The following is a 17,935-nucleotide window of genomic DNA, read 5'->3' as shown; positions in this document are numbered from 1 at the left end:
TTTAAAAGAAGTACCACATTCTTCCAATAGCATCCAGTCTGCATGTTTTATTTACTCATACACTGATGTTTCGATAGTCACATGTGGCAAAGTCAAGCTGCTCAATAAAGAGTTGTTTCATAGATACAAGATACACACACATCTTTAAAAGTACATCCATATCATGGAAAATCTGTTTTCAAAAGGATCAAATTTAACCTACAGATAGCCGACTACAAATGAAGCTGTCACCAGGCCAAAAAACACACTAGGTTCATCCCCCACCTTAGAGAAAGCTCCAGGACTTCAAGCTCGGAAGATCAGAGCACATTCGGCCGGCCTCTGGAGCAGGGCCTACAGACTCGTCCTGGGAAGCCTACCAAATCACATGACACGATCCTCTCCTGGTCATGCAAATGGATGCAGTCTGGATCTGCTAGGAGCTCAGAAAAGGAAAGAAGAAAAAAGCACTCCAACAGTGGTTCAATGAGGGGCTGAAAATTCCTCAAAGGGAGGGAGAACACAACTGATTTCTTCAGGTAGAGACTGTTCTTCCTGAGGACAGCGCCACCTGCTGCCGGTAGACCAGAAACCTAAGTGGCCACTGGATGGTCCATGGATTACAATGGGAGTGTCTGAGGAGTCCACATGAGCTAGATTCAGACCATACTGAAAATCTAATCTCGAGGACCTGCCGATGCCGTGTTCGGTGGATCGTTACGGAGCCGGCAGGGAAGGGGTGGAGAGAGTGCAGACTTCGTATCTGCTCAAAAAAAAAAAAAAAAAAAAAACTGCCCATCTAGTGTCTGAAAGGGTAGGAGGCTGGGGTTAGTGCAAACTGAACCTCAAACGCTTCTGTGAAAACAGCTACTTGGGAACAGCTACAAAATGCCAGGCTTTCCTTTTAATGTCTAAAGGAAAAATATAATTTTAGCTGCTAGATCAGAGCAGAGCTAGAGAAGAGCTTTTGCTAAAACAATCCCTTTTTCAATTAAAAAAAAAAAAAAAGGTTAATACCCTTACTCAGGATGAGATTTTATCAACCTGTTACTTGCTATACCATTGGGGTTAAAAAAAAATTTTATGCGTGATATCCCACCTCTCAAACTGTAGCAATAAATTAACGGAAGCTACTGTTTAACTTTTAAAGCATACAAAGTGATAAAACCCTATACAAATTAACCCGTGTTCTTAGGAAAGGAATGCCACTTGAAACGCCAGTGTGAACATGAGTCTTCTTATCGTAGGCGCCAGGTGTTCGCCGCCGCCATTTCTGCCTCATCCAGCAGTCTCTTGCCCATGTTACCATTAAAATTCTTGGCAATACACTTGATATTCATTTCAACACCTAAGTTGTGAAGTGCAGAGAACGTGAAGCTGTGAAGGAGTGGAGGTCCGGGGCCGATTGCAACCTCTTCTAGGGAACATCGGACTGGCTTTGGCGCTCGCTGCTCCTCCCTGGTTCTGTGAAACGCGACAAGACCAACCTTTACTGCTGGACATGGCTGGAGCGATCTCCTAGGCTTTGCACACCCCCCCCGCCAAGTTAAACAGGGGGAAGGCCAGGTGGCAGAGGAGACCCTGCCCAAGTTACAAAGTGCTGAGAGCTGAGGTGCGACCAGTCCAAGGCTCTCTGAGGAGGTGACAAGAAGGGAAACCTCCACGAGGGCTCACGACTCATTAATTCTGAGACACAAAATACACTTCCCAATGGGAGATAGTGGGCAAAGACTAGACGTAGAGTTGGGAAGAACCAAGTCCAAGCCCTATGCCAAGCACGTGAGACCCTGGGTGAGCTGAGGACCCCAGGCAGCACACGTGACTATCAAAGAAAAAGAGGGCATCCAGGGCCCACCAGCGGCGCAGTGCCGGGCTTCCTGGTGACCACCTCAGTGGATCTTCCCAACCACCCTGGGGAGAGGCAGGACTCCAACAGGATGGGGCGTCCCTTCCTGGAGGGAGGCCAGAATGAAACCACAGGAGCAGACCCCACAAGCCTCAAGGAGCCAAGGCACAAAGAGCCTGCTGACCCCACCAGCCTCAGGCATCTGATCTAATAAAAGCCAAGGGCCTGGAGAGAAGCCCGAGGGGCGGTCGGACCCCAGATCTCTGTTCCTCGGCCAGACCGCCCTCCTTACCTCATCTCTGCTCTCTGTTCCCACAGGGATTCCTATCAACAAGGGGGCTGGGTCTACTCATTTCTAATTAAACCCCACAACTCCCACTCCCATTGTTCATTCCACTGCTGTTAACAAAAGGCCCTTGATTGTCAGTGACTAAAGCAATGGCCGTTCGCACACGTGGTGCTCTGCTCAGGACCCCAAAAACCAGCGCTGGACGGTCCCCAGAGAGACTCACTCATTTCCTCATCATCATCATCATCATCCTCATCTTCCTTGTCCCCAAGTTCTTTGGAAATGAGCTGCCGGGCCAGCTTGATGTTGAGGCCTTCATTGTAGTGAAGTTTCCTCTTCATTTCAAACTGACGCCTTTTCTCTAGGTGACAGAAGGAATGGCCTGAGTAAGAGCACTCAAAGACCCACGCCCTCTCTCCCAGGACTCTGATAACATCTGGATCTTCCAAGGGAAACATGGCGCAATGGGCGGGACCCTCGGTTTGGGGCCGATTCTACTCTGCATCATTGCTGTTGTGCACTCGCTTGTCTCCGAGTTAACCACCCACTGCCCTCGATCAATGAGAAGAAATGTATCTCAGAACAACAAATGTTCTTGTAAGTAGCTCTCCTACTGACCAGGTGGAAAGGGTTTGTGGGAGCCCGTCACCCCGACGTCCGGCCAGTCCTATCGTCCCTCAAGCCCACGATCCTTCTCACTTTGTAACCAACGGCACTGCTTCCCCATCCAAGACGCCACCTCCTTTTGTTCACAAAATAACCCATCAGCCTTTGTTCAAATACCCAAACCTAACAAGCTTGGGCTTCTGCTGCCACTTTAATCTCAATCACTAGTCACTCCCAAAACCCCGGACTCAGCAGAAACCAGTCCAAATTTCCCAAAGAGTCTCCTCTTTAGCTTTCTCTCTTGCTGGTCTCAAACCCTGCCTCGCCCGCCTGCTCAGGACACCATCCAGAGTCCTCCAGGTGGGCAGATGCCTGGGAACATCCCAGGGGCTTGTCCCAGCCCAAAGGCAGGCCCTCCCTGTTCCCTCAAGAGTCTGCCTTCTCCTCCACTGGGTAGTTTTCATGGGATCCTAAATTGGAAGTCTGGCTCCTCAAAGGTTTACCACTCTGTGGTCCCAGACATTTCTTTAGGGAAAACATCCTGTTCAACACCTCATTCTTCCTAAGGACTGAGAGTAGGAAGGGAAAATCTCTAAGGGACTCAAAAACACATTTTGGTGCAACAGGACTTTTCACCTCTCCTTGAACCTTTTTAAAAATCCTGACAACCGAGCAGATGAACAAAGCTTCACCTGCTCCCTCCATATGCCTTCATCAGTGAAGAACTGGAGGAAAAGCCAAAGAACCGGATAGAATCTAATCCTCAGCCCATATGGTCATCAATTCCCCCTTGGACACACCTATGTCCTGGACTTTCAGCTCATGGGTGAGGGGAGGAGAAGATGAAGAAAATACTAACATCAGAAAATACTAATAACAATAAACACCTGGAGGAGAACAAGCTGAAAGGTTTTAGGGAATGAGACTGAAGCCAAGAGGTGACAGGAAGAGGCCATCCCTGGTCACAGAACAAGTGGGGGAGGAGAGAGCAAGCGAGCACTAGTTTGAAAGTAATACCAGATTCTAAAAACAAAACAAAACAAAAAACTAAATACAGGTAGCAAATTGCATTTTAAAATTTATCAGAAACTTAAAATAGTTGCTTCTTATTGACCCTTTCATAACCAAGAAAAAGATTGTTTAAATGAGGGAGCAACTTAGAAATGCTAAGATCTAATTAAGGTATGGAGAGGTGATTAAAAAAAAGATTCTCTCAATAAGACAGCTCCTACCCTATCCCCACTGTCACTTGGATCTAGACCCTGTTCTGAACAATGAGGACGTCCACAGTGATGGAAGTGGAGGGAGGCGATCAAGAACTACTTGGCCTCTCCCTCCACAACCATTACTCAGCGATATCGCCGAGTAATCAAGCAAGTGGAACCAGCCGGTTCAATCTGCATTCAGACTCTGAGTCTGAATGGCATTTTCCTTTATGAGATCACTAGCGCTGAGAAGACCGAAGTTATTCACAGTTGCTCTTTGACTAAGCGTGCCCGCTTCTGCACAATGTCTGGTGAGGAATATCCGATTCCCCTCCGGGACAGGCGTAGGGCCACCAGTGCTGGAAAGGGTGGCCCAGGAGTCTGCACCACCAGGAGAGAGCCAGGTCTCGGTCAGTCAGCAGACAGGAATGAGGAAGGTGACAGTTTAAGGTGATCTGGGGCTGGAGAGGCAAGACCTCCAAGACTAAAGGAGACATTGCTAGTCCTTGGCCACACCACCTTTGGGTGGCAGATTTCAGTAAGACTGACTTGCTACTGTGGAGTTCATTCTGAGGACAGCAGCCAGAATGACTGCAAGGCTGGAGAGATGCACATGGGAAGGGCTGTCGGGTGGAAGAGGCCGGACTGGGGAAAACAGAATCAAACCTTCAGACAAATGTTGCTCTGATGCCAGATGACTGATTGGGAGAGCAGGGGCTCGGCCTTCCAGCGATCCCCTGAGGCACAAGGAGCCTGAGGGCCCTGAAGACCCTTCTCATTTGGAGGTGAGCAGGGGTCTATCTGAAAAGACTAATGGACAGATGAGTGATGAAACACAGTGCCCCACCCAAAAGAGGGAGGCTTTGAGCATACTGGAGAGACAACTGGGTCAGGGTCTGGGGGAAAAGCATGAGATGCACCGAAGAGAACATGCAAACGTGAAGAGGAAATCACAGACTTGCCAAAAGGCTGACAGAAAAGATGCACGTTTGCTTCTAAATGGTCCACCAATGCCAGTACTGCCGCCTAATGTGCTCCACACCTGAGCCAAAATCCAGTGGAACCATGGATCTGCCTTCATCAGAGCTTCCTAAGGCAGACTCTGAGTGCAGAAATGCAAGTTTTGCTCTGGCTGAGCCACGATCTTTCTGGGAAGGTGATTTAATTCGGCAAGGATCTCTGCTGCCCACCTCAATCCTGAAAAATTACAGCGGAAGGGCAAGGAGACGACCAGAAGCCAGGCCACAGCTATGAAAGCATCCACGCTCTCCATGAAGACATGGTGATATGGTTTAAGTAAGTGTCTTAGGATCCTGCTTCTGGAACTTGATGGAGAAAGTATGTTCCTCTGGGAGTGCTGGGTTCTAGTGATACTTCTGGTCATTAACTTTTTGGGTTATCAATAGACTTATCTGGATACCTCCAAGATTAAGGGGCTAAATGACTTTTGGGGTTCCTTCCAGTTCTGACATTCTATAATTATATTCTAATTATAATTCTATTATTCTAATTCTAATTATTTTATTCATTAATAAATTATGATTTAACAATAACTTACTATTCAAACTTGTTTATAATTTTATTCATTATTTTAATTATACTTATATATTATGTAATTTGTTTTTATTATGTTAATTTACATTATTCTATCATTAAAATCTAAATGTATTTAATTATAATATTCTATAATACATGGTGGCAAAATAACAAAGCCTAAAAACTTCCTCCTTGCCCCAAATGTTGGTAAGATGTTAATAAAATTCCCTAAATGACTCCAGCTCTGTGACACCTGCCCAGGAGGACATATTGAGATGTAGGTACTGAAAAAGCTTGGCAAGCCAGCTCCATTCCTCTGATCAGCTTGGACAATGTGGGAACCTCTACTTCTTATAGCTCCCTCCTATACACATCCAGGGAAAAGGTCAGATTTTCCCTGGGGAGGGAGGTAAGGAGAGGCTCCCAAGCAGGATTAGCTTCCCCCACCCCAAGTCACAACTCCAAGGGAAAGGAAAGGGAGGCATGGTCCACCTAACCCCACAACTGAACTGTAAGGAGAAGCAGAACCCCTTTCAAAAATGGTTGTCTTAGCCCTGACCTGCCCAAACTGAATTCTAGCCACCACCACCCCTGCCAATTGCTACCTCTGTGGTCTACATTTTGGCCGAGGCCAACTGCACCCACTTTGCTGCTGTCCAAACAAAACACAGTCAAGAATCTGCCTTAGGAGGTAACCTGCCCTTCCAATCACATCGAGTCTGAAAGCGGAACAACGAATTACCTTTCCAAAAGCTTTTGCCACTTTAAAAACTCCCAAATCGCTCCCTGACCTGTCCCCTGGCAATGGAGAAGAAAGGAACTGATTTGCAAATCACTGGCTGTCCTCCTGCTCCAACGAGTAACTACAAGCAGTAAAGAAAATCCTCTACCTTGCTCTTCAGGTGTCAGGTCATCTTCCTCCTCACTACTCTCATCGTCCCAACGAGAAACTTTAGTTCAGTGCCTTCTGCAGCCGATAACCTTATCCAAAGAGAGTCAATCGTTTAGATGCGACTACATACAACCACACATATATATACATGCACATGTGCACACCTCCCCGCCCTCCCGGCATTATTACACAGAGGCAAGAAGGGGGCAGATGGAGAAGCCAGTAAAGACAAAGAGACACCGGGTGGATTGCGATCTTTTTCCTTTCTGATTTCTTGGGCTGAGCCCTCAGAATGTGGGTAGGTGGGTGATGGGAACCACAGAATAGATCCTGAAGCTCTCCACGTTAATTCCTCTGCTATCTTCAGTGGATGTCTTAGATCTTATGCCCCTTCAGGTCCCTGTTACAAGTGATGACCATTCCTGCTAATTGAGAAGCCTAGCTAATCAACGGACACCTTTTTTTATATATTTGCGTTACTAAACGCAATGCAAGAAGGATGCTGGGGTAGAATGGGCTCCATAAGGAGTGGGAGGAGCTGGGGCCAAATCTTGGCTCTTCCCTTCCTAACAGGAACACGTCACATCTTCTCAAGTTTTGACATCTCTAAGATGGCATAAAACACCCCTAGAACCTACAACTCTTAGGGCTACTTGAGGGTCAAAGAAGAGGGTAAGGGCTCAAAGAGGCCTACGTAAGTGCCAGCTGTCCTAGAAGCCAAAGACAAGCTCCTCTGAGCACATCCAGGGAGGAGCACCCCAAGAGCACTACTCACTTCCGGGCTAGGACTTCTGGGGACAGGGTTTCGTTCGTTTCTGAGTCACTCAGGGACGTCGTCATCGTTCTCGCCAATCATACTGGAATGGCAAACAGACCAGAAATGCTTGAAGCGCAAGACTGCAACCACAAAACACAAGGAGAGACAACAACATTTCTGTCCAGGCCTAATTAGCATAGAACAACTGACTGACAGCCAATCCGGTTTGTAAACCGAAGCGCACTAAGTTGCTCAGGCTGAAGAACACTAGCGTCTGAAAACACTTTTTAAAATAATGTTAATCACCAATGGGAAGAAAAAATAGGCTAGAAACCTGAACATCTGGAAGGTATGGATACATTCCACTCAAGTTATTTACCCAGACCCACTCTGTCACTTTACACTTGGATGTACACTTTCACACTAAGGCCTGAACGTGGATGTGTCCAAAGCTGTGAAATTTCTCGACTTCCAGCCAAACAGTCAAAGGCAAGAACTCGGGAAGTTCAAGCTCTTTAGTGCACCCATTTCTCGCCTTCTTGATTCCCAGTTTCCAAACTGAATACTGGAAAGAGACATTTTTCAAACCAAGGAAAAAAAGCACCCACCTAAAGAACTAATTCCTAGAAAGAATTTTCCCACATATAACCAAGAATTAAATGTGCTCTAAAACTTCTTAGGATGAGTGCCATGCCATTTAAAACTCAATAATTACTTAAAAGAGTGGACTGATTAAAGTTAGTTAGGACACTACTACAAATAGTCACATTACATTAAAGTGCCTTGCACACAATAACTTTGTAACAGATGTTTATTGAATTAAAATTTCAATGTTGTAAGGAACTCTCCATCAGACAGGCACCAATAATTCAATGAATGTCACATCACGAAGCCCTAAAAAGTATTCATTGCACTTTAGTTCCAAAGAAATAATTTAGTATCTTTGTCCAACTTCTCCACTTTCCAGGCAAGGACCTCGAGGCCCCAGGAGACTAGACCTGCAATGAGAAACCCTGTGCCTTCCACTGGGAAAGTTCATCTTGCCAGGGACCCGCTGAACTTGTGGTAGGCTGGGTTGGGCCATGTCTTCCTCTCCATCTCCCAGCTGCTCTGCATGCGTGCTCAGGGGCTTCCCAGATGAGATCCCAGGTCAATAATCCACTAAGCTCAGGAACATTTCTCCGACAGCTGCCTACAGGAGCTCCCCTTTCTCAGAACAAGGCCTTGTGGTCTTCCTGTTCCTCTCCTATGACTCTCTTTACCATAGGTCCTATGACCTATGACTTCTCTTGTTCCTCAGGCTGTTACTGCCCTTCCTGTTCTCAGCTTTATATGACAAGACACCATCTCTGCTTCCAAGCATGGAACCACGCAGTCTACCACTCAGGTTACAACCTCTCTCCAGTTACGACGTCCTGAGCAATGGTCAGATCTGGCAGACCGCGACGCCTCTGGGCTCTCCTCCCAGGAGGGCCAGAATGTCAAGCACAAGGAGTTGTCGACTCCTTCTTGAGCCTCCATGCCCTTTGAGGTGCGGTCTCACTATCTCAGCCAAGTGGGAAGGTGGGGGCACACATGGCTGCCTCCACCTGCTCCCTCCCTTTCCAATCTCCAATCCTCCCCACCCTTTCTTGGTGTCTGAAGGCATCAGACTTGGGGATGCCGATTGGCACAGCCTACTGCAGCCCATGAACTCCAGCAAATACACCCACCTTGGAGCCTGCCCAGCCATACTCATTTCATCATTATGCACTCACGTGGAGGCGGCTAGTCTGATGGCACACTGGACAGAGCACTGGCTCTGGAGGCAGCACCACCTAAATCCAAATGCAGCCTCAGGCACTTAACACTTCCTAGCTGTGTGACCCTGGGCAAGTCACTTAACCCTAACTGCCTCACACACTTAAAACAGAGAAGAGAACGAGAGAGAACATAAAGCACTTATGAGATTCAGCAAGATTTGCCAAGCTGTCCAAACCCAGTAAGTGAGTTCTCAGGAGTGGAATAACCTCTTTACAAGTATCATCAACCAGCAGGAATTTCAAATAATCCACCAACTTCCTTCTAACCTCTTCACCACTGTGGAATAAGTTAGCAGTCCAAAGTTCTTTTCACTGCTAGCTAGCAGTGCAAGAATCTCAGACAGCTTCATTTTTTTTTTAACTTGGCAGAAATGATTTGGCTACACATGCTATTAAAAAATAAGGTCAAGTTCAATAACCTTTCAAGTTCTCATTCAGTCATTTCTGGCAAACCTGACTCTTCCCACTTAACTTGATGATAAGTCTTTCCTATTTCCAACACTTGATTCAAATATGGAAACCTTGGCATGACATCACATAGTGGACTGTTCACCCACATTGCACAAGAGAATACAAATTTATTAGGTACCAGACCTTTACATTCAATATCAAACTTTTTTTCTTTTTACCTGTGGTAGGGAGTGCTGGGTTCATCTATTTTCATTAAACCATAGTCTTTGTCTGCAGGGTGATAGGTTGCTAGGATATTCATTTCATCCCACTTCTGGGATTTTTTGCTAAAATGAAAAGGAAAAAATATTTTTCAAAACAATAAAAGATTAATTTCCCCTCCACCCTAAATCTACCCCTCCCAATCAAAAATCGATAAATATACAAATTCCAGGTGTTGAACTCTATCTTAATTTAAATCGTTTTCTGGGGCAGAATCCAAGCTAGATTTAAAGTAAATGAAGAATTATGACAGTCACTGATCAATCAACAATCATATATTCAATATTTATGCTGCTGCAGTATCTGTGCTAAGTGTTGTTGACAGATATTGTAAATGGTTACAAAGTCCCTGTCTTCATTTACATGCTATATCAGGTAACAACAGGTACATACGAGCATATGCTAAATATTAGCAAAACAAAACAAAAACAAAAACAATTTCACAGAGAAACTAGCAAACTATTTTGATTTAAAGAAAATGTGGGACAGCCTATGAAAAAATAAATACAGGTTAGTCAGAAACACTTGATGTGACTACCATATAGGGGTGATTCTATTTCTTCTCTTAGTGCAGGAAGTGGGGAGAAAGGGAAAGAATTTGGAAAAAGGAACTTTAAAAAAAAAAGTTTTTTAAACTTTTAATTTAATTTAATCCTAAAATTTAAAAAAAATTTTTTTAAGATGCAGAGTAATGGAAAGATATATGCATTTGGTTGAAATCAGAGTATGGTGTGAGGTAAAAGGAGTCTGTACTTGGCTATGAAAACTAATAGGGAGTGACTAGAATTTATTGGACAAGAGAATAACATAGCCAGGCCTATGCTTTAGGAAAATCCTCTTGACAGCTGTGAAAAGGACTATTCCAAACACAATAGTCATATGAGGTGATCCAGAGAAAACAATATTAAAGTTATGACATCCTTGGCGCACCATTATCTGGCCTGTCTCTACTCTCTGTAAACATCACAAAAATCCTTACATCGCTGGCCCAAGGAAGAGATTCTTGGTAGTGCAAAGAAGGAACAGTTGGACTGATGCAGCATAATTGAACTATAGTTCAAGTCTCATTAAATTTGGATTTCATCAATGGGAAAACCAAGCTAAAAATGCAGCCCAGCCTAACCCTATAAAACAAGAATCAGATTGCAGATGTTCAACCTGTTACAAAAACCCTTAAGCAGTTTTACACAATAAACAGTCTAAGTTTAAATGGCTTCTCTCTTAGCATTAAAAAGTTCTCAAAAGCTTTAGTTTATGAGCATACTTTGTTAGTCATGAGTTTGAGTTGTATAAATGCTCAGAAATAGCATTTAAAAGTATTTAGACAAGTAAGATACTAATTAAAAATTTAAAATATTGCACAGTCTGAACTAAGTAAATTTTATTGCAGTTAATTATAACGGACACTGAAGACCAGGCTGGAATTCCAACACTGGCTTTGGCAATGGACTTGCTATGACCAGGACAGCATTCATCTCTCTAAAAGCTTGTTTATTCATCTCGAAAAACAGGTATAATGATCAAGTGCCCACCACATAGTCAAATGCTTCTTGAGCCAAGTATATCCAAGATTAAACTGTCAGGAACACAATCACACCTGATGCACACACCCGGCAGCTGCTTGCAGGGAGGATCCTAAACTCTCCACCAGTCTCAGTATAATGAGATTTTGCTTCAGTTTTATTGTTCTAATGCTCATCCGGGATCTGGGATCTATTTTGGCTCCTATCTTGTTCACTGACAGGCATTAATTCTGCCTCCAAAGGCATTCCGTCACCCTCTCTGGGAGTAACATAAGGCCTATTTCTGACCTTGGAGACCCTCGGCTTTCTAGTTTTCCTTTCTCCCAATGACTGGAGGCTTCTTAAGCAGCTACTCAAGGGCAGGCGCTGTTTACCAGACCCCCAGCACTCACCTCCTAAAGGTCCTGGTGGGCACCAGGCCGTTGGAGGAGGATTAATAAGCATTAGCCAGAGGCCAGACAGAAGAGTGCAATCTGGGAAGGCCGGAAGGAAAGCGCCTCAGCCGGGCTCCCTCAGGCAGATAAGGGGGGCTAAGGCAGGGTCACTGTTCAGACTTCCTGGGGCAGATGCCCTCCTCCCAAACTCTTCCCAACTCTTAGTGCTCCCAGAAGACATGACACCTTGGAGTAGCCATCAGGGGATGTGGCTACCATTCCTGACTCTGCAACTTGGCAATCAATCAGTGAGCACTGGCTATGTGTCTCCCAGGGGCTAGAGAGGCCGTTTCCTCATCTATAAAGATGTGAGGCTCCTGATCCAGCCCACCTCTGACCTTTGGTGACCCTGCTCTCCCATGGGATCTGCATGTCTGGCCCCCAGGCCTGGGTGGTCCCAGGGACTCTTCTGGGATGAATCACTTTTTCCCGACCACATCCCTTCCCAATCCAGAGTCTTCATCACCACCTCCCACCTGCATGTCCCAAGACCTCTGCCCCCTGCTTCTCCAGGTAAGAGCACCACCCTTCCTGGCCCGGGGCTCCCGGGTTGTTCCCAATGGCGGTTCTGCCCTCTGCCTCCCCGGGCAGGGGTCCTGGCTCCGTCATGCCTCGGTCAGCACCCAGGGCATTTCTGCTGGCCCCACAGAGCAGGGGCAGTTTTGGTGGGATGCCCGGGAAGGAAGAGGGAACCTGGGGGCGGCGACCATGCTACAGGCGAGGAGTCGGGCAGCCTGGGGCGAGGTGGGGGAAAGGGTGGCCAGGCAACCCCAGAGCGGCCTTTCCCACAGAAGCAGGAGCGTTTCCTGAAGAAGCCAATTTAGGGCGGAGGATGCGCTCTGAGCAAACCCAGCAGTCTCGGGGTCACCCTCGGCCTCCTGGGCTCAGGGCAAGCTTTCAGGCTTCTCGCAAAGAAACGTGGGCGCGCCTGGACCGTAAGAAATCGCTCCTCTAGGGCCCTGGAAAAGAACAAGGGCAGCAGGCGGGGAGAGGGGCCCTAGCAGGGACCCCAGGCAGTCTCACGGCCCGCAGGGCCTCAGATGAGACCCAGGGAAGAAACGTCACCCGCCTGGGGCTCAAGGACAGGACCCAAGGCTCGGCGCCCCCGCCTCCCCGCCCGCAGATCACGCTCCGTCTCCCCAGGAGGCAGAGGGCGGCTAGTGCCCAGGCCAGGCTTTTACCTGGGGGGCGTCAGGGAAACAGGACGCCGGGCTCGGGCAGCCCCGAGCCTGGGGCAACCACGAGGCAGCAATCTCCGCGCTCTTTCCAGGAACACCTCCCCCCGCCCCCCGCCCGCTGACGCCGGGGATGCAGGGCAAGTGACACTAGAAGCAGCTGCCGGTTCCAGGGCCGGGACTAGCCGCCCACGGAACGCAAAGGAAGGGCCACCACGGGCCCTTTCTGGACCCTCAGTTGCCGGCCTAAGCCCAGATTTGGGGGCAGGGGGAGCTTTAAAAAGCTCGAGGCCTCCCAGAAAGCCGTCTCTCAGGAAAGCCCCTCAGGCGGCCCCTGGCATGTGCGGGACAGGAGGACGTCCAACTCCCAAGGCTAACGCTGCCTCAGTTTCCCGCTCTGTAACGAGGAAGTCAGGGTCACCCCTGCCCTCCCCTTCTAGCTGACCGCAAAGCTGGCCCTCGGCCCCTCCCACAGTGGGGTCTCCCCTCCCCTCCCCACATCAGGGGCCTCCCGCCCCTCCCCCGCCCCGCGCCCCCACCCCCACGCACCCGAAGTCTTCCTCGACGGCCTTGGAGCCGGGCCTGAGCGTCCCGGAGGAGCCGGCGGTGGGTGGAGGCAGGCCGGAGGAGCGGTCGGTGACGCCCCTTGCTCTTCAGGATCCCCTAATGGGCCGGTGGGAGGCTGCAGGAGGCCGCCATGGCCTCCAGGCCACGCTGCCCGTTCCCGCCTCGCCCGATCCGGACAGGGCGCCCACCCGTCGCGACCCGCGTGCCCTCGGCCTCAGTCTGCCGAAAGTCCGAGACGTCTCACTGGCCCCAAGAGGCTGAGGTCGCAGCAAGGCGGAGGCCGCCGAGCAAGCGGCGACTGAGGCGACGGAGGCCGGGCCGGGCGGGGAGGGCAGGCGGAGCGTCGCGGCGGACGTCCCTCCGTCACGGCGTCCCTGACGGGCGTCCCTGACGCGAGCTCCGACACGCCCTCTTGGCGCCTCGCCGGAAGTAGGGCCGAGCCGCGCCCGCTTCCTTCCGGCCCCCAACCGCGCATCCTCCGCGACATCTCGTCGCTCGCTCCTGAGTTCCCCAGCCGGGACTGGCTGAAGAGCGAGGCGGGGCCTGCTCGAGGCGGCAGGCCCGGATGCTCTAACGCGGCTTTGGCCGGCTCGCGGAGGAGTGCGACTTTGAGCATGCGTGCGTGAGGCTGCTCTGATTGGATGTGACTTTAGTCCATCCTGAGGCCACCAGAGCCACGTGGTGGCCCACGGGATGCGAGTTCCGGCGCGGCTGCGAGCGCCCTCCCTGTGGGACCAGGGCGAACCCCGGTTTCCTCATCTGTAAATGAGGCTCCTGAAGAAGGGAAGGGCCCCCAAGGAAGGGCCCCCAAGGGAGAGTCCCGCGGGACAGAAACGGCCGGGCCCAGCGGTCCCTGCGAGCAGAGGAGGCCGCCCTGGCCCCACCCCCGTCCCGCACGCTCCCGCCTCGGAGGCCGTCCTGGCCCCACCCCTCCGCACGCTCCGCCTCGGCGGGAGGCCGTCCTGGCCCCACCCCTCCCGCACGCTCCGCCTCGGAGATGAAGAGCGTCCTGGCCCACCCCTGGCCCGCACGCTCCGCCTCGGAGGCGAGGCCGCCCTGGCCCCACCCGCTCCCGCCTCGAAGGCCGTCCTGGCCCCACCCCCGCCCGCACGCTCCCGCCTCGGAGGCCGTCCTGGCCCCACCCCCTCCCGCACGCTCCCGCCTCGGAGGCCGTCCTGGCCCCACCCCTGGCCCCGCACGCTCCCGCCTCGGAGGCAGAGGCCGCCCTGGCCCCACCCGCTCCCGCCTCGAAGGCCGTCCTGGCCCCACCCCTCCCCACACGCTCCCGCCTCAGAGCAGAGGACCGTCCTAGGCCCCACCGCTCCCGCCTCGAAGGCCGCCTGACCCCACCCCTGGCCCCACGCTCCCGCCTCGAGCAGAGGAGCCCCTAGCCCCACCCCGCCACCACCTCCGCCTCAGAATAGAAAGCCGTCCTGGCCCCACCCTGGACCCCACGCTCCCGCCTCGAAACCGTCCTGCCCACCCCTCCCTACTCCCACCTCCAGAGCAGGAGGCCGTCCTGGCCCCACCCCCGTCCCGCACGCTCCCGCCTCGGAGGCCGTCCTGGCCCCACCCCCTCCCGCACGCTCCCGCCTCGGAGGCCGTCCTGGCCCCACCCCCGCCCGCACGCTCCGCCTCGGAGGCAGAGGAGGCCGCCCTGGCCCCACCCCTGGCCCCGCACGCTCCTGCCTCGGAGGCCGGCGTCCTTGGTTCCAGCCGCCCGCGGCAGCGCTGCCCCCGTGCGGGTGGGGGCGGAGTCGCCCGGGCTCAGCAGCTCGGACCTCCCCGGGCAGACGAGGAAGCCGCCCGGACCTCGGCCCCGGGGACTCCGGGAAAGGCGGCGCGGAAAGGCCGGGGCCAAGGAAGGAGAGAAGCTGCTCCGCGGCGTCCCGGGGCTCTCCCACGTCTCCCCGGAAATGGGGCCGAGGCTTCCCTTCCCCCACCGGGTTACAAATGCTGAGGCCCAGAGGAGCCCGGCCCTTGGAGGGGGGGACGCGGGCGGGACCCTCCTGGACAAGGCCCAGGCCGCGGTCCTGCCCCAGAGCACAGCAGGCCCCGCATCCCGGCCTGACCCAAGACTAAGCCCGGGGAGAAGGAATAAATCATTGTTGCAGATCCAGAGATGCCCCCAACGCAGATTTCTAGAAGAGAATGGCGGCGGTGGAGGCTCGGAAGGGGAAGGGGGGGGGGGGTCTTCCATAAGAACTCTATGAATGCCCAGAGAAGATTAAGCTCGAGATTTAAAAAAATAAAAAAGCTGGGGAGGAAGGCGCGTGAGGAGAATGAGCGATTTGGAATGAAAAACGGTAAAAGCTGCTCCAGGAGCCGGAGAAACTGAGCAAGACGGAGATTGGAGACCAGCTTAATATTTATTAAAGGGAGAGATTTGTCATCGCAGAGTCCGGCGCTGAGCATTAGACAGCAAGACTCTCAGTGTAGGGTAACAAGAACAATGACGTAATGGGGGAGGTGCCTGGAGGGGGATGACGCAATGGGGGAGGCCCTAGGATGGCACAATGGAGGCAGGTACTGGAGAGGTTACTGATATCCTAATGGATAAACCTTGATCCTGTCAAACATTAAGAAGGAAGAAGTATAACCTAAAGATATAAAACCTTTATCTCATCAGCCATTTAAGAGGGAATGATTATAGCCTGGGGTTTGGGGCAGAATCTATTGATCAGCTCCTGAGAAGAAGCCCAGAATGAAAAGCTCCAGAAATGTGAACAAGATCCAAAAGTTCCATGTCAAAGAAAAAATACTGCTAACGTCCTGGAAGAAGGAATTCAAATACCAAGACACCACAATCAAGATAAAACAATATTTGGCAACTTCTAAACAAAAGGAGGGTTCTGACTACAATATTCGATAGGGCAAAAGACATGGGCTTACAAGCAAGAATAACTTTCAAAGCTGAGTATAATTTTGTAGGGGAGAAAATGGATACTTAACAGTATTTTTATAGATGAAAAGATTAGTGCTTGAATTGCAAATACAAAAGACTAGAAAAACCTTGAACTTTTGGAACATTTTAACAAGAAAGAAGAAATGTGTTCCTGAAGAACCTTAATAACTTCAAAGTGTATTGAAGGGATTCAATAAGAAAAATAGAGATCCCAGGCTAAAGTCTTTCTGTTCTGAGGATGTAAGGAAAGGGAAGAGAAGGGAGAGTACAAGGGGAAATATACCAGTGTAAAAAAGAGAAAGAAGAGAGTGGAACTTAAAGTTTCTCATAAGCGTATTTGAGAAGAACATGCAAATGTGGAGAAAGAGTTGGGGGCAATGGCGTCAGAAATGAACAAAGAACAGACATACGTACACACAGAGTTTGGTGTAGAACTGCAACAAACTCGATTGGGGGTCAAACAGGGAATAAAAGAATGGAATGGAGTGAAGAATTAGATCAAGGAGAGAGTAGCCACAAGGAAAATAATCTTCCTGGTGTGTGGTTCAAAAGGCACTTAATAAAAAAGCTGGAGAGATCTCTAGAAGCAAAGCTCGAATTTATTAAAGTTTATTATAGCGAGAATCTGGCGTCCCACCCATCTAGCAGATGATCTAAGGGAGGAGGCACCATAGTGGGGCAGGGTCAACACTTTTAATCCCTAACACAAATACCCCTCCACCACTGACCCTCATCCTTATTGGCTGAGGATCTTACATTCTAAACAGGGAACTACTCAAGAAATTGAACTTGACCAATAAGTACATAGTTGCCCATAATTGACCGAAATAGGGAGGATAACAAGGGATTTAAGTATGCCCTTGATTTGATGCTTAAAGTCCTTCAGGCCTACTCAAACTTTAAAACAGATGAAGCCTTACTCGATTTTCACAACTGTCTTGAAAGATCTCACCTCATCTCGTTTACTGATCTCAAAGGAGCAAATTAAAAGAAGGAAAAAAAGAAGTTTGCAGTATTAGAAAGCAAGGGCATCTGTTGCATTGCTTCTTAGCTGGGGAATGGCAAATATATGAAAGTAATGGGATATTGTTCCATAAGAAATGACCCACGAGATTTTAGACTGTGCTGGAAGGTGTGGACTCATGCTGAATGAAATTCCTAGAACATGGAGAATATAAGGAGTGCAACATTGTTGTTATTGAAAAGAAAACTTGAAAAGACAAGTTGTGGTGATGGGAATATGATGACTCGTTGTGTCTCCGAAGGACCTAGGACACAACCTCCTGACAGAACAAAGTCATGTACAGATACGACATACTGAAGGGGACATACGTGTTCAGACCTTCAGTGGACTCTTTTTCCTTATTTGTTACAGGATAGTACTATTGTCCTCCACTTGCCAGATTTCTCCTGGAGAACAGTGGTCAGTCTAGGCATTCCAGGTTGAGGAGGACTTCAATAAGTTGACTAGCTCATGATCTGAGGAGCACAATCAGCCTGGGGAAGGGGCTTCAGTCTGTAATACCTGAGGATGAGCTGAAGGAGCTTGGGTTAGTTGGGGAACAGGCTGGTGACTTGGCCTGTGGAGGAGGATTCTGGTTGGTTCTATTTGACCCCAGAGGGCATTTTGTATGGAGTCACAATTTAGTGTGTATTTGGCTGATCAGACCAGTACAAGCTTAGAAGGTTCCACCACAAATTAGACATAAATGCTTTGTATTAACATTGGAAGTAAGATGGCTCTAAA

General features: G+C 49.8%; 1 pseudogene; it reads right to left on the bottom strand.

Annotated features, from left to right (window-relative positions):
* Nucleotides 1–1,220: 1,220 nt before the first annotated feature.
* LOC116422159 lies at nucleotides 1,221–13,899 on the bottom strand (annotated as a pseudogene).
* Between the last annotated feature and the right edge of the window lie 4,036 nt (nucleotides 13,900–17,935).

Source organism: Sarcophilus harrisii, chromosome 3, assembly GCF_902635505.1.
Source record: "Sarcophilus harrisii chromosome 3, mSarHar1.11, whole genome shotgun sequence".
NCBI classification, from domain to species: Eukaryota; Metazoa; Chordata; class Mammalia; order Dasyuromorphia; family Dasyuridae; genus Sarcophilus; species Sarcophilus harrisii.
The sequence above is the reverse complement of the archived record's forward strand: the minus strand, read 5'-3'. Positions and strand labels throughout refer to the sequence as shown.